The following is a 15,856-nucleotide window of genomic DNA, read 5'->3' as shown; positions in this document are numbered from 1 at the left end:
GGGGGGGCAAGTATAAAGGGATAAGAAAATAACTGATATTCCTTATTCAATTCCTAATATAAAGGGATACTCATTTAAAACTTATTTGTATATAATTGGTAAATTGTATATGACCATGCAATTAAATTGAAACTTGAGTAGGGAGGGTAATAAGGTTTCAAATAGTGTATATGAATGTAAAAATCCCTATACTATTATTCCCTCTGTTTCCAATTAGATGATATATTTCGCTTATCGAAAATTAAATTGCGTGAAGTTTGACCAACAATTTAAAATATAGTTTTTAATCATATTAACATGAGAAAATTACAACTTATAGTACTTTTTATATAGTTTTTGAATATCTAAATTTTAATTTTAAAATACTGAGTTGAATTAATCGAATTTTGCTACAAGTTTAGTCAAATTGACTCCAGATAAGTGAAATATGTCATCTAAATTGAAACGGAGGGAGTAATATAAAAAAATATATATATTTCCTGTTATTAATTTTTAGAGAAATATATTGTATAGTTTTTCTAAAGAAAAACCATTGGAGATTGTAGCCAATTTACTAGCTTGTCCCGCAAACCTCGGACTCCACCCCCTCTTTCTTTTTAATTTGTGATAACTGGAATTCACTGATTTGACTAGTTCAGATTTATACTGCATAAATTTCTTTAAGGATGAAGCACTTTCATTCAAAAATTTCTATTTTAAGTATCTCGAACTCAAAATTGCTAGTTAAGGTTTTAAAAAAAAGAAATTATATTATTTATTCTACCACAAACCTTCATTCTGTCACTCGTTATTGATAATATATAGCAGTTCCTCATTTACCTGCATTAATAGCTAAATTGTTGGATATGAAGGAGCTGGCTTTGTTTCAAAAATGTTTGCAACTAAATACATTGTAGCTTTAGAAGGTTAGGCTTTGAGAACTCAAACCAAATTATAGTTTTAGAAGTGTAAAACAAACTGAACGTAAAATTATAGAAATTGATTTATTATAATCGAACTTTGCGCACCTTGTGGTTTAAACACTCTTTGCGTTTCTCATCCTCCATCTCACAGTGCATGTCCAAATCACGTAAAGATGCATTTGAACTTTTGTTTTCTATAATCTACTCCATAACTAAAGAAATGTTGGTCAAAGAAAAATGTACTATTAAAATACGAAGTATTCACTATGAGAAGTGAGTATCACACAAAGAAAAATCAAAAGTAGAATCATAGTTTTGAAGTTAAGAGATAAAAACTATATAAATTAATAATTTAAAAAAGAGTTATGGACTTCCTGCTTCCATGGGCAATATTAGAAATCCGATAAATACCGACCAGAAAAACCGACCAACATTGGTCGGTTATGGCCAATTACCGACCAAAACGCGTCCAAATACGCTTGGTCGCTATTTTGATGGTCATTTTAATATACCGACCAAGGTTGGTCGGTATGTTAAAACGACCATCTGAAGAATTTAAAATATTTACCGACCAACTTTGATCGGAAACATATTTTAATAATTTAATTTTACCGACCTCGGTGTATTTAAATGATGTTTTTTATTAATTATTAGATTTAAAAAAATACCGACTAAAGTTGGTAGGTTAATGAAAATATATATATTTTTAAAAAATTAAAATTTAACAATACCGACCAAAGTTGGTCGGTAATGTTGAATTCTGGGAATTCCTTGTTCATTAACCGACCAACTTTGGTCGGTAATTGTAAATTTTTTATTTTTTTTTAACGATTACCGACCAACTTTGGTCGGTAATTTGCAGAAAAATATTTTTTTTTTATTAGAAACCGACCAACTTTGATCGGTTCTGGGTTTTAATTTGGCATAAAATGCCTGTTTTGGCAACTACACCACCTGCCAGCATACCAATACACCTAATAGCAACATAAAACAACAACAACAACAACAACAACAACAACAACAACAATCAATAAATACATATTAAAACTAACTAATTAAAGTTCAATTGAACATAAAGATCCAAAACCAAGTTAAAACTTATTACAACTAGTTCAAAACTGGTTCTATTTGTATAGATCAAAGTATATAAAAGTCAAGGAGTGTTTTCTACAACATCATCATCACCGTCTAATGAACTTTCATCTACAAGACGGTATAGAGAAGGGTCTTGTGGAGGACGGGAAGAACGATCACGGGGAGGACGAGAGGAACGATCACAGGGAGGATGGGAGGAACGATCACGTGCAGGTTGAGCCTCTGGCGATGACTCACGAGACCGGGGCAATGGAAAAACTTCAGTAGATAGGAGAGTTCTAATCTGAGCTTGCATGCCAAGGAATTGAGCATCTCTAACCCTTTCTCTTTCCTTGGCCACTTCTAGCTCGGATGTGAGCTTTGTCACAGTGTCCCGCATAGCAGAGAGGCTCTCCCCATTAAGTTGCTCGCCTTGCGAGGAAGTCCCTATTCCTTGCATTCCACACTTATAGCGATGGAACTTTTTAGTAGGAAGCCCGTATACTTCCCCCATTTTGGACCGCCAGCAGACTCCATCCATATTCTTTCAGCATCCTCGTCTGAAGGTTGGGTTGGCTCGCCCGATTCACCAGCTGGCTGAGTGCGGATGAATTCCTCCACGTTAGTTTGGTAGCGACCCTATACGAAAATTTAAATTGAATTAGTATTTCAAAATTTATATAAAAGTAAATTAAATTACTTAAAGAAAAGTGAAAGCTTACATATACAGTCGAGGCCCGGTCCTCGACCCACCTTTCTTGATCCGCCTCTTTCTTCTTCTTTACAATATGCGTCTCCTTGAATAGATCATCATGGTTCATTGGACGCCACAACTTCTTTTCCTGAAAACACATTAATTTAGTTAATAAACAGAATAGATATACTTTGAAAATTAAAATAATTTAAGCAATTACGTACCAATCTTCTTTTTATTGTCCCTAGGCTGATCGCACCTCCAGTGTGCAAGGAGCCTCCCTTCTCAGCACGAGCTTTCTTTCCTTTTTCGCTCTTCTCTAAGAACTTTGCGGCAAGTCATTGCCTTTGCAAGTCATCCCATAAATTTTGAAGTAACCAGTCAGGCTTCTTTTTCTTCTTTCTAGCATCGGAGAAAGCATCCGACAATCGCTTGCGAGCTTTATGATGAAAATTTGCAGTCACTTTCGCACTATAGCGGTGTTCCCGTACACACTTGCTCTGTATTTCAAAAGTTAAATATTATATGAAAATATCATAAGTATAAATTATTAAACTGCTTAAAAGAACATTTATACCTTAAATTGATTGAAAATTTGCTCCTTCAGAGAGAATGGAAAATCAGTCCAAGTCGCATAAGGGTCATCATAAAGCTTTCTGATGGCTTTGGTGATTATCCTCGTAGTCTTATTACTTGGGATGAACCTGCAATTTAACAATAAAAACATTAATATCTTAGTAAAAACGTTACAAAACAATAAACGCAAAAATAACAAATAACTCTTACCTATCACCCTCAGGGACTATGATGATCCTGCCATATTGATCATAATGCACTTCCTCGTCATCATCATCATCATTGTCCGAAGCATATGTATCAGAGGCATGTGTGGACGGTGTAGGGGGGTCAGAGCTACTACCTCGCAGGCGAAGGTTTGAAATAGATGGAGTCGCTGATGAAGATGGCTGCGATCCCTATGACTGTGACATATCTGGATGGACCCCAAGTGGCTGTGATACTGATTGCTGTAACCCGAGTGGCTGTGACCCGAGTGGCTGCGATTCATGTGGCTGTGATATGTAGGGACGCGATATAGATGGCTGCGATGCAGATGGCTGCGATCCACGTGGTCGTGAGGCAGCTGGACTGTATGTCGGACGTATAGTCTTATGGCCCTGTGATGAAAGACCTGGTGTCTGGATGAAGTTGTAGGGCTCGTGATGCTGTGGCAGCTCAGTATAGCCGTGGGGTGGAGGATAATACATAGGCATCTTTGAAGAGGGTGGAAAAGAGGGAGTATTATTATCTACCCTCCTCTTTCCCTTCTTAGCCTTTTCTCGACCCCGAGAACCAGTAGGGTCATTGTTACCTTGACCCTTGCCTGCCATCTGCATAATATAATACATATTTAGATTGAAACATATAAGAAACTAGCTATAAAACGAGAGTGCTTTAGAAAACCAACTTTTTATAGCTCATCGACGTATTGTTCCTCGTCCGAGAATTCTACGTCCTCACTTGTTTGAGCTTCATCCGTTGATTCTTCATCCTCATTTTCTATAATTGTTACTTCATTTATATCAACTTCTTCCAATATGCGTTCAGGATGTTCCAAATCATTTTCTAACTGATCGTCTACTATTTGGTGAACACTGGAGATATCGTTTTGATATGCAACATCTAACACATTCTCGACTTCCACCCTACCTACAGGCTTAGTTTTTATTACAACCCACCAATCAGACTTATTCTGCCGTAATGGATAAGGAGCATAATGCACTTGCCTAACGTTATGTGCAATTATGAAAGGATCATAGCGATCATACTCCCTCATATGATTAACCTCAATTATGTTGTATTGGTTGTGTACTCTTCTACCTCTTGTTGGATTTGGGTCAAACCACTTGCATCTAAAGAGTATCAATTTCTTATATGGACAACCTGTATATTCTAGTTCTATTATTTCTTTGAGCACACCATAATAATCAATATCTTCAACTTGGTTGCCATCACCACCTTGAACCCACACCCCGCTGTTGTTGCTATTTTTATTTTTAGAGCAATCCTCTGTATGAAACTTATAACCATTCACTACGTACTTAGACATTGTTGTGATCTCTAGCCCAGGTCCCCAAGATATATGTAACGACCCGACCGGTCGTTTTGAGTTTTTGCACTTTGCTCGCCAGTTCTCGGGCATGACTTGCCCCGTGTAGTATATTATGACTTATGTAAACCGTTGGTTTTGATTTCAGGGTAATCGGAATGAATTTGGAAGAACAGTTCTCAGTTTGAAACTTGAAATTTGAAAGGTTTGACCAAGATTTGACTTGTTTGTATATGATGTCGGATCGAAAATTTTATGATTTGATTAGCTCCGTTAGGTGATTTGGGACTTAGGAGCGTGATCGGAATGCATTTTGGAAGTCCGTGGAAGGATTAGGCTTGAATTGGCGAAGTTGATATTTTGGCTATTTTCGGTTGGTAGGTGAAATTTTGATCCAGGGGTCGGAATGGAATTCCGAGAGTTGTAGTAGCTTCTTTGTGTCATTTGGGATGTGTTTGTAAAATTTCAAGTCATTTGAATGTGGTTTGGTTGGGTTTTTGATCGAAAGCGTATTTCAGAAGATTTTAGAAACTTAGGCTTGAATTCGATGTGATTTGGTAAATTTGATGTTGTTTGAGGTGTCTTGATGATTGGAACAAGTTTGAATAAGGTATTGGGTTATGTTTGTGCGTTTGGTGGAGGTCCCGGGGGCCTCGGGTGAGTTTCAGGTAGTCATTCGGATCATATTTGGAGTTTGAAAGTTGCAGAAATTTCAGGTTCAGTGTTGTAGAAAAATTGCCCTTCGCGATCGCGTAGGGTGTATCGCGATCGCGTAGAAGAATTTAGGAAGGCCAGGAAATAAGTCTTCGCGTTCGCGGAAGGTTGGTAAGCAATGCATCGCGTTCGCGTAGGTGTTATCGCGTTCGTGAAGGTTTGGGTGGAGGAAGCATCGCGTTCGCGATGGGTGTCACGCGCTCGTGTAGAGGAAAAATGTGGTCAATGCGAGTTTGTGCTTCGCGAACGCGAGGGTCTGACCGCGTTCGCGAAGAGGGGAAGTCAGACCTGGGCAGAATGTTTTTAAGTCATCTTGTCCGCGATTTTGGGTCTATTTTCACCCATAGTTGATCATTTTGAGAGCTTTTTGAAGGAGATTTAAGGGGAAACGACTTGAGGTAAGATTTTTGGACTAAAAACTCAATTCTATTGTGAAATCTACCTAGAAAATCATGGAAACTTAAGCTAAAAATGGAAGAACTAGGGCTTGGAATTTTGGACTTTTGATTTGGGATTTGAAAGGTCATTTGTGGCCGGAATTTGATGTTCTTGATATGTATGAACTCGTATGAGGATGAGGATCCTACTAATGTGAAAATTTCTGAGTTTCGAGAAGTGGGCCCGGGGCTCGAGTTTTGCTAATTTCGGGATTAGTGCCCGTTATTGATTGTTTTCGTTTGGGCTTGTTCCCTTGGTATATTTCGACGTCCTCGTTCTGATTTTGGATAGATTCGACGCGCGTGGAGGCCGATTCGAGGGGCAAAGGTGTCGCGAGCTAGAGATTTAGCCGGTTCGAGGTGAGTAATGATTGTAAATGATGCTCTGAGGGTTTGAAACCCCGGATTGCACATCGTAGTGCTATATTGAGGTGAGGCACACGCTTAATGACGAGCGTGGGGTCGTGCACTATTGGGGATTGTGACTTGGTCCGTCCCGATTAATGATTTTACCGCGTATTTGATTGAAATCTATTTGCTATCATCATTATTTGGATTGAATGCCATATTTGGGCTACGTGCCAATTATTTGAACCCTTCGGGGATTGTTGTTGATGTTTCCTTACTGTTTTGACTTTATACTTGAACTCAGTCATGTTATTTCGACTGTTTTCAAAACTCAGCTATGTTTACTCTGTTTTTAATACTCAAATGATATTTAAATGATGTTTTGGGCTGAGAAATACTGTTTTACTGTTGCCCGAGAGGCTTATGTGATTTTTGACTGAGTAAGGCCGAGGGCCTGTGTTGTGAGGATATCTTTGTGATCGGGCTGCACGCCGCAACGGTGATACATATCTTTAGGATCGGGCTTCACGCCGCAGCGGTGATACACTGATTTGATTATGAGGCCGAGGGCCTGAGATTGTACGCCACGAGGTGGCTTGATATTGATACGAGGTCGAGGACCTGTTTATGATGCCACGAGATGGCTTGTTATTGAGCTTGGGCCGTAAGGGGCCCCTCCAGGAGTCTGCACACCCCCAGTGCGCGCGGGTACCCAGTGTGATGTGAGATGTAGCCCGAGGGGCTGGTTTTATTATATGTGATTGCCTGAGGGGCTGGTACCGTTCTGAGATATTGCCCGAGGGGCGGAGTTGTTGATATTGTGCCCGAGGGGCGAACCTTATGTGTTTATCTTTCTTATCTGCCTGTCATTTACTTGCTTAATTGTGTACTTGTGCCCGAGGGGCGGATTTCTGTGCTTATCTGCATTAGTTGTTATGCATTCATTTGAGCAACTGTTGAAAAAGTTATTTTCAAAAGGGTTTAAACTGAGCTAAGATGTTTTAAAAGATTTTACAGCTTCATTGCTTTCTTACTGGTTTTGCAACTGCTTCTATACAACATGTTGATGCTCTTTTCGTGATTTCTTATCACTTAGTCTTTATTTATGATTATTACTCACTGAGTTGGAGTACTCACTTTACTCCCTGCACCATGTGTGCAGATTCAGGTATTCTACACCCGGTAGCGGGTTTTGGCTGATCGGAGGCAGAGTTATCGGAGTTTAGCAAGGTAGCTGCCGATGTTCGCAGCACTGCTTTTCTCCCTCCTTATTTTATGAGTCTGTACTTAGTACATTCCAGACTTTGTCAGTTGTACTTAGACTCAGTAGATGCTCATGACTAGTGACACCCCAGTTTGGGCTGTGTTTGGGTTGTACTTCCGCCTTGTTATGATGTTATCCGCTGTTTAGCATTATTGAATCATGTTTTAGTCTGTTGTATTGCTGTTTAGCTGTTAAACTTCGAATTGGAAATGTATCGGCTGGCCTTGTCTTCACGAGAGGCGCCATCACGACCGGGTCTGGGTTTAGGGTCGTGACAATATATCTTTCAAAAATTGATTTACACCATTATTTGGATTATTACCTACATAGTGTTAAAAAAATTCATAAGTTAGCATAACTTACAAACATTATTTACCTACATAGTGTTAGAACATTATTAGGATAAACTTACAAATTATTTGAACCACGTATCAAATCTCGTATATACAACATCATGGCCAAATTGACCCACGAAGTGACTGTGACACATCAAATATTTTTAGTAGTTGCATCAAGATGTAATCACAGTAAATTTTATATTTTGATAACTAATAAATCAATACTTACTTGAGAAATGGTACAACTTCGGGACAATTTAGCAACACATGAAGTGTAGCTGACTTGTACTCCATATCACTCAAACTTCTCTTTCTAACATCCTTAGAACATCGGCCTGGTTGATTGAATATGGACATTGGTGGATATAATGGATCATTCACACATTCGACCGTGTGCCTATTGGGCCTATTCCAAGAACATGGCACGTTACTCTCAAAATAATAAGAACAAAAATGAGCAGTTTCCTTTGCAAGATAAGCTTCGCATATAGATCCTTCAATCCTATTCCTCTGCTTAACAAATTATTTGCATTTTCCAATTGTCCTACATAATGTCATGTTAGCCAAGAACATTCAAATAAAATAGAAAATTACATCAAACTTATAATATTACCTCTCAAAGGGATACATCCATCTGCATTGAACAGGCCCTCCAAGTCGTGCCTCGTGTACAAGGTGGATTGAAAGGTGTTCCATCACATCAAAATATCACGACCCGGATTTCCTACCCTCAGGAATCGTGATGGCACCTAATCGTGAAAGCTAGGCAAGCCGACAATTTCGATTTTACTACCATTATAATTAACCAAACAAGAACAGATAATAGTTAAAACAAGATAACTAAGAAGTGCGGAAAATGATATAATAGTGCCACAACTCAAGTACATAACTACCTCATAGACCTGGTGTCACAATCCATGAACGACTAAGATTTACTACAAATACAAGTCTGAAAGAAATACAACTGTTCTCGAAGTAGAAGAGACAGCAGAAAACTAAAGCGGGGAAAGGGGGACTTCAGGCTCTGCGAACGCCAACAGATCTACCTTGGTCTCCCTGGACTGAAGGCAGCTACCCCAAGCTACTCACAAGGTCCGGCACCGAAATCTGCTTAAAAGTGCAGAGTGCAGCATCAGTACAACCTACCCCATGTACTGGTAAGTGTCGAGCCTAACCTCGGCGAAGTAGTGACGAGGCTAGGACACGACAACCATATAAACCTATACAGTTAAGTCATATACGAACAGAACAATAATAACAGGAAATAACAGATAAAGGTGGGAAGGGGAACATACTGCAGGGAATATCAAATTCTAACAGTAATTCAATAGAGAAGCATAATGAACACCATATTTGTATCAACAATAATAATGAAACAGTAACACGTGCACGGCATCACCCTTCGTGCTTTTACTCTCGTCCTCACCATAAGAAACAATAGAAATGGCACGACATCACCTTTCGTGCATTAACTCTCATAATCATGGCACGACATCACCCTTCATGCATTAACTCTCACAATATCGGCACGGCATCACCCTTCGTGCATTAACACTCACTATATCGGCACGGTGTTACGACCCGAATTTTCCACCGTCGGGACCGTGATGGCGCCTAACATTGTACTCGCTAAGCAAGTTAACGTTACAAATTATTTTGTCTTTTCCTTTTATCTTTTAACAATTTACAAGTTAGCATAAGTAAATCATCGGAATAAAAATGAAAGAACAGAATTTAACAAGTTATCTTAATACAACTGAGAAACCATGATAAAACTCCACCCAGAACTGGTGTCACATATTCACGGACCATCTACGAATACTACAAATAATAGTCTGAACAAAGAAGTACATATCTGTTTCGGAAATAAATAAAACAGAAAAGAAAGACAGGATAGAAGGGGACGCCAAGGCTTGCGGATGCCTGCAGGACTACCTCGGGTCTCTACTGGTCTGAAGGCAGCAACCTCGAACTACGGTCCGTACGGTCTAGCACTGGGATCTGCACAAAAAGTGCAGAGTGTAGCATCAGTACAACCGACCCCATGTATTGGTAAGTGCCGAGCCTAACCTCGACGAAGTAGTGACGAGGCTACGGCGGGGCATAACAATATATATAATCTACAACAGTTTATAATAACAGAAAAGAAGTACGGAACGAAAAATAACCGGAACTTGTATTAAAGGAACATAGGACCCAACCAGTCTACTAGTATTCAGCTATAACCAATCCTTAGGGAATTTCAACACCTCAATAATAACTTCAATAGAAATAATGCCAAAAACAATAACTGATGCGTCGTGCATCCCGATCCCACCATATAAACAATAACAATATCAATATTTCCAACAATAACAGTATCAATATTCTCCCTTATTCCTCCTTGTTGCGGTGTGCAACCCGATCCCACCTGTCCGCCCTTATTGCTCCTCAACACATATCACCCTTATTCCTCCTGTTGCGGTGCGCAACCCGATCCCACCTGTCCACCCTTATTACTCCTTGTTGCGGCGTGCAACCCGATCCCACCAGACAATCACAAATCTCCCTTATTCCTCCTGTTGCGGCGTGCAACCCGATCCCAACATATGTATATATCAACACCAATCACATAGAATAAACACAAGGTGTTTGACAAGTTAACTCAATTTCCACAATTCTTATACTTCAACTACACAATGGAATTTCGCTACGATTATGAAGCTGTCACGACCCCAAATACCGATCGTGATGGCGCCTATCCCATTACTAGGCAAGCCAGACCAACTATCAAACCACAACCCATATTCATTTAAATAGGTCATTTACTAACATGGTTTAAATACCAATTTTCATAATAAGTGTTTAAAACAACAGGAAAACATATGCGGAAATCAACAAGACATAGAAACTACACAGCCCACACTGATCTGGTGTCACGAGTCTAGAGCCTCTAATACAAGTCTGAACAGTCTACTATATGAATAGTCTAGAAATGCGGTAGGATAATAAGATAGAAGGAGAACTCAGGGCTGCGGACGCCATGCAGCTACCTCAAAATCTCCGGCAAGTGCTGGAAAAATAGCTGAAAGCTCTCACTCGGCCTCTTGGGCACCTGTATCTGCACACAAGGTGCAGGGAGTAAAGTGAGTACTCTAACCCAGTAAGTAACTAAAGTAAATAATGGACTGAAAGAAGTGACGAGCAGTTCAAAGCATATATTCTAAAATTAGTTCTGTCATAAATTCATCATTTTCAGGTTAACACTTGAAATCAATTATTTGACAATATGTCCAACAGAGGCTTATTTATAAAAAGAGTGAAAACGGTAGAAATATCATAACAGGGGCCCCTTGGGCAAGAAGTCACTCGAAATATAGCCCCTCAGGCAGCCTCTCAGTCACACGCGACTCAACTCTAGTCCCACAATACTCACTATTAGCACTCGGCTCAGTATTAACTCATAATAATAAAAATCATAATAACCGCTGCGGCGCGCAGCCCGATCCATGTATTTATAGTCGACTACGCTTACTGGGGGTGTGCAGACTCCGGAGGGGATCCTACAGCCCAAGCGTCATATCGCTGCAGCGTGCAGCCTGATACAATATATATATATCACTGCGGCGTGCAGCCCGATCCAAGTAAGTATCGCTGCGGCGTGCAGCCCGATCCATAACATATACATATAATATCGCTACGGCGTGTAGCCCGATCCATAATATATATATAATCCTCACGATTAGGTCCTCAACCTCTCTCAGTCATTAGCCTCACAACCTCTTGGGCATCACAACAGAAATTAGGGGACTCAGCCCAAACAGTCCTCACAGTAGGGGTAGAATGATAAAACCAGTTTAAATCATTTAACAGGTAAAAACAGGACTGAGGCTATGCTTTTAACAAGTAAAGTGAGAAAAATAGTTAAAAATTCCCCTAAGGGTTTCTACAGGTTGGCATGAGGCCCCAAACATGGCATAAAGCCCATAATACACTATAAGGATCCAAAATCCAGAATAATATATCATTTCAAAAAAATACGCGGCTTAATAGTCGCTACAGGACGGACCAAGTCACCGCCCCTACCGGTGCACGCCCATACGCTCGTCACCTAGCATGTGCGTCACCGCATTTATCAAATCAAGTCAAATACCGGGGTTTATACCCTCAGTTCCAAATTTACAATGGTTACTTACCTCAAACCGGTGAAAATACTACTCTGCGACGCCTTTGCCCCTCGAATCGGCCTCCACTCGCGTCGAATCTAGTCAAAATCAGAGCGAATATGTCACAATATGCTAAGGGAACAAAGCCCAAGCGAAAACAATCGAAAAATATCAAAAATACCGAAATTAGCAAAACCCGAGCCCCGGGACCACTTGTCGAAACTCAGAAATTTTCACATCAACGGATTCCTTATCTCCCCACGTGTCTATGCATATAAAGAACACCAAAATCGGAGTCCAAATGACCCCTCAGATCCCAAATCAAAAGTCTAAAATTCCAAGCCCTAGTTCTTCCATTTTTAGTTCAAGTTTCCATGAATTTCTAGGTAGATTTCACAATAGAATCAAGTTTTAGGTCCGAAATTCTTACCCCCAAATGTTTCTCCTTGAATCCCTTTTTAATCTTCTTCAAAAGCTCCCAAAATGACTAGCTATGGAGGAAAAATGACCCAAAATCGCGACTGATATGACTTAAGACATTCTGCCCAGGTCTGACTCCCCCTTCTTCGCGAACGCGGTCAAACCCTCGCGTTCGCGAAGCACAAACTTATGTTGACCACTTTTCCTCTAGCGAATGCGACACTACCAACGCGAACGCGATGCCTTGCACAGACCACTCTTCGCGAACGCGGTGACCAACTACCGAATCCCTCTGCGAACGCGAAGCCCCTCTCGCGAACGCGAAGGCTTAAATTCTGGCCTTCCTCAAATCCTTCTACGCGAACGCGTTTCCCACTCGCGAACGCGAAGGTATAAATCTCTGCAACAGCTGAACTTCAAAATCTGCAACTTCTCAAACTCCAAAATGGTCCGATTGACCACCCAAAACTCACCCGAGGCCCCCGGGACCTCAACCAAAAGCACCAACACACCCCAAAACCTTATTCAAACTTGTTCCAATCATCAAAACACCTCAAACAACATCAAATTGCTCAAAACACATTGGATTCAAGCCTAAGTTTCTAAAAATCTTCCGAAATATGCTTTCGATCACAAACCCAACCAAACCACGTCCGAATGACCTGAAATTTTTCACACACATCCCAAATGACACAACGAAGCTACTGTAACTCTCGGAATTCCATTCCGATCCCCGGATCAAAATCTCACATACCAACCGGAAATCGCCAAAATATCAATTTCGCCAATTAAAGCCTAATTCTACTCCGGACCTCCAAAGCCCATTCCGATCACACTCCTAAGTCACAAATCACCTCCCGAAGCTAACCGAACCATCGGACTCACATCCGAGCCCTCTAACACATAAGTCAACATCCGATTGACTTTTCCAACTTAAGCCTTCTTAAAAGAGACTAAGTGTCTCAAACCTTATCAAAATTCATTCCGGATTCAATACGACTAACCCGATACCTCAAAACACAGATGAACAAAGCAAATAGAAGCAGAAATGGGGGAAACGGACTAGTAACTCATGAGACGACCGGCCGGGTCGTCATAGAAGCTTCACTCATGAAACCAAATCAGCGAGACCAACCAACGTGCACCGTAAGACACCAATGAATCCATATAAACCAACGGGATAATAAAATGAAGCTACAAAACCAATAATACCTCAACGAAAATATCAACAACTAACATGAAACAATTAAATAATTCAATGAAGAGAACAACAGTTAACATGAAGCAATTAGACATGGAACATTTGTGATCAAGTAGCAATTAAGGCATGAAAGCATTTATGACCAAGTAGCAATTAAGGCATGGAAGCCTTTATGATCGACTAGCAATTAAGGCATGGAAATAGTTTAAGCAAGTAGCAAATAAAACAAGAAATAGTATAATAGGAAACGGGGAAGGGAAACAAACTAAAAATGGAAATTTGGTGGCGCATAGGTACTCGTCACCACACCTATATGCCACGCACATGAAATTTCATTTAGCACATACGTCGGGGATTCCTATTCTCTCAAGTCAAGGTTAGACCAAACACTTACCTCAAGCCAACGGACAATTCAACACTCAACCACTGCTTTCCCTCTCGATTCCACCACCAATTTACTCGTATCTAGCCATAATCATTTCAATAACATCAATAAATGCTAATTAAACCAATTCTAATGCATGAATATGAATTTCCCAATGTTTTCCCCAAAAAGTCAAAACCCGACCCCGGGCCCGCTTGGTCAAAACTCGAAGTTTTGACCAAAACCCGATTACCCATTCACCCCCGAGCCCGGATATGCAATTGGTTTTGGAATCTGACCTCAATTTGAGGTCTAATTCCCCAAATTTCACCCAAAAACACCCAATTTCCCATGAAAATCCCTAGATTTTGTGATGAAATCTTGTAAAAAGATGAAGTAGATTGAAAGAAATGAGTTAGAAGTTGTTTACCTATGATTTGGGGAANGAAGTGTTTACCTATGATTTGGGGAAGAACTTTTCTTTGGAAAATTGCCTATGAGATCTTAGGGTTTGAGAGAATTTGAAAAATCATGAAAATCCCGTCTGAAGTCCCACTTGACAGGTCGCAGATATCGCAATTGCGATCAGGGGTTCGCAATTGCGAACCCTTAGAATTTCTGCTGCCTTCGCATTTGCGACAAATATATCGCATTTGCGACCAGTCCCCTCCCAACTTTTACTTCGCAAATGCGAAGGTTTCTTCACAAATGCGAAGACCGTGGCCCATGTTACTCTTCGCAATTGCGATGATTTACTCGCAATTGCCACACTGACAGGCCTCGCAATTGCGAACTCTGGTCTCGTAATTGCGAGATCAGAGGCCAACACCAGAACTGAAACCTGCAACAATTTTTCCTAAGTCAAAAACACTCTGTGGCCTATCTAAAACTCAGTCGAGTCCTCGGGGCTCCAAACCAAACATGCACACAAGTCTAAGAACATCATACGGACTTGCTCATGCGATCAGATCATAAAAATAACATCATAAACAACGAATTTACCACCAAAACTCATGAAATTCTTAAGAACATTAAAATTTCCATTTTCTCAACTAAGGGTCCGATTTATATCAAATCAACTTCGATTCTTACCAAATTTCATAGATTCAACTTAAATATTATTTTAAACCTGTACCGGGCTCCGGAACCAAAATATGAGCCCGATACCATCAAGAACACACACCATTTTATTTTCAAATTGTAACGACCCGACCGGTCGTTTCGAGCTTTTACACTTTGATCGCCAGTTCTCGGGCATGACTTGCCCCGTGTTATGTATTGTGACTAATGTAGATCGTTGGTTTTGGTTTTCAGAAAAATTTGGAAGGAATTTGAAAGAACAGTTTCAGTTGAAAGCTTTGAATTTGAAAGGTTTGACCAAGAGTTGACTTATTCGTATATGAGCTCGGATCGGAGTTTTTATGATTTGGTTAGCTTCGTTAGGTGATTTTTGACTTAGGAGCGTGATCGAAATTGGTTTTGGAGGTCCGGTGTAGAATTAGGCTTGAATTGGCGAAGTTAGTATTTTGGCGAATCCCGGTTGATAGGTCAGATTTTGATCCGAGGGTCGGAATGGAATTCCGAGAGTTGCTGTAGCTTCGTTATGTCATTTGTGATGTGCGTGAAAAATTTTAGGTCATTCGGAGGTGTTTTGGTTGGGTTTTTGATCGAATTTGTGTTTAGGAAGTTTTAGAAGAACATAGGCTTGAATCCGATGTAATTTGATAGTTTTGGTGTTGTTTGAGGTGTTTTAATGATTGGAATAAGTTTGAATGATGTTATAGGGTGTGTTGGTGCTTTTGGTTGAGGTCCCGGGGACCTCGGGTGAGTTTCGGGTGGTCAATCAGA

Source organism: Nicotiana attenuata, unplaced genomic scaffold (genome assembly GCF_001879085.1).
Source record: "Nicotiana attenuata strain UT unplaced genomic scaffold, NIATTr2, whole genome shotgun sequence".
Classification (NCBI taxonomy): Eukaryota; Viridiplantae; Streptophyta; class Magnoliopsida; order Solanales; family Solanaceae; genus Nicotiana; species Nicotiana attenuata.
This window is presented reverse-complemented; position numbering follows the sequence as displayed.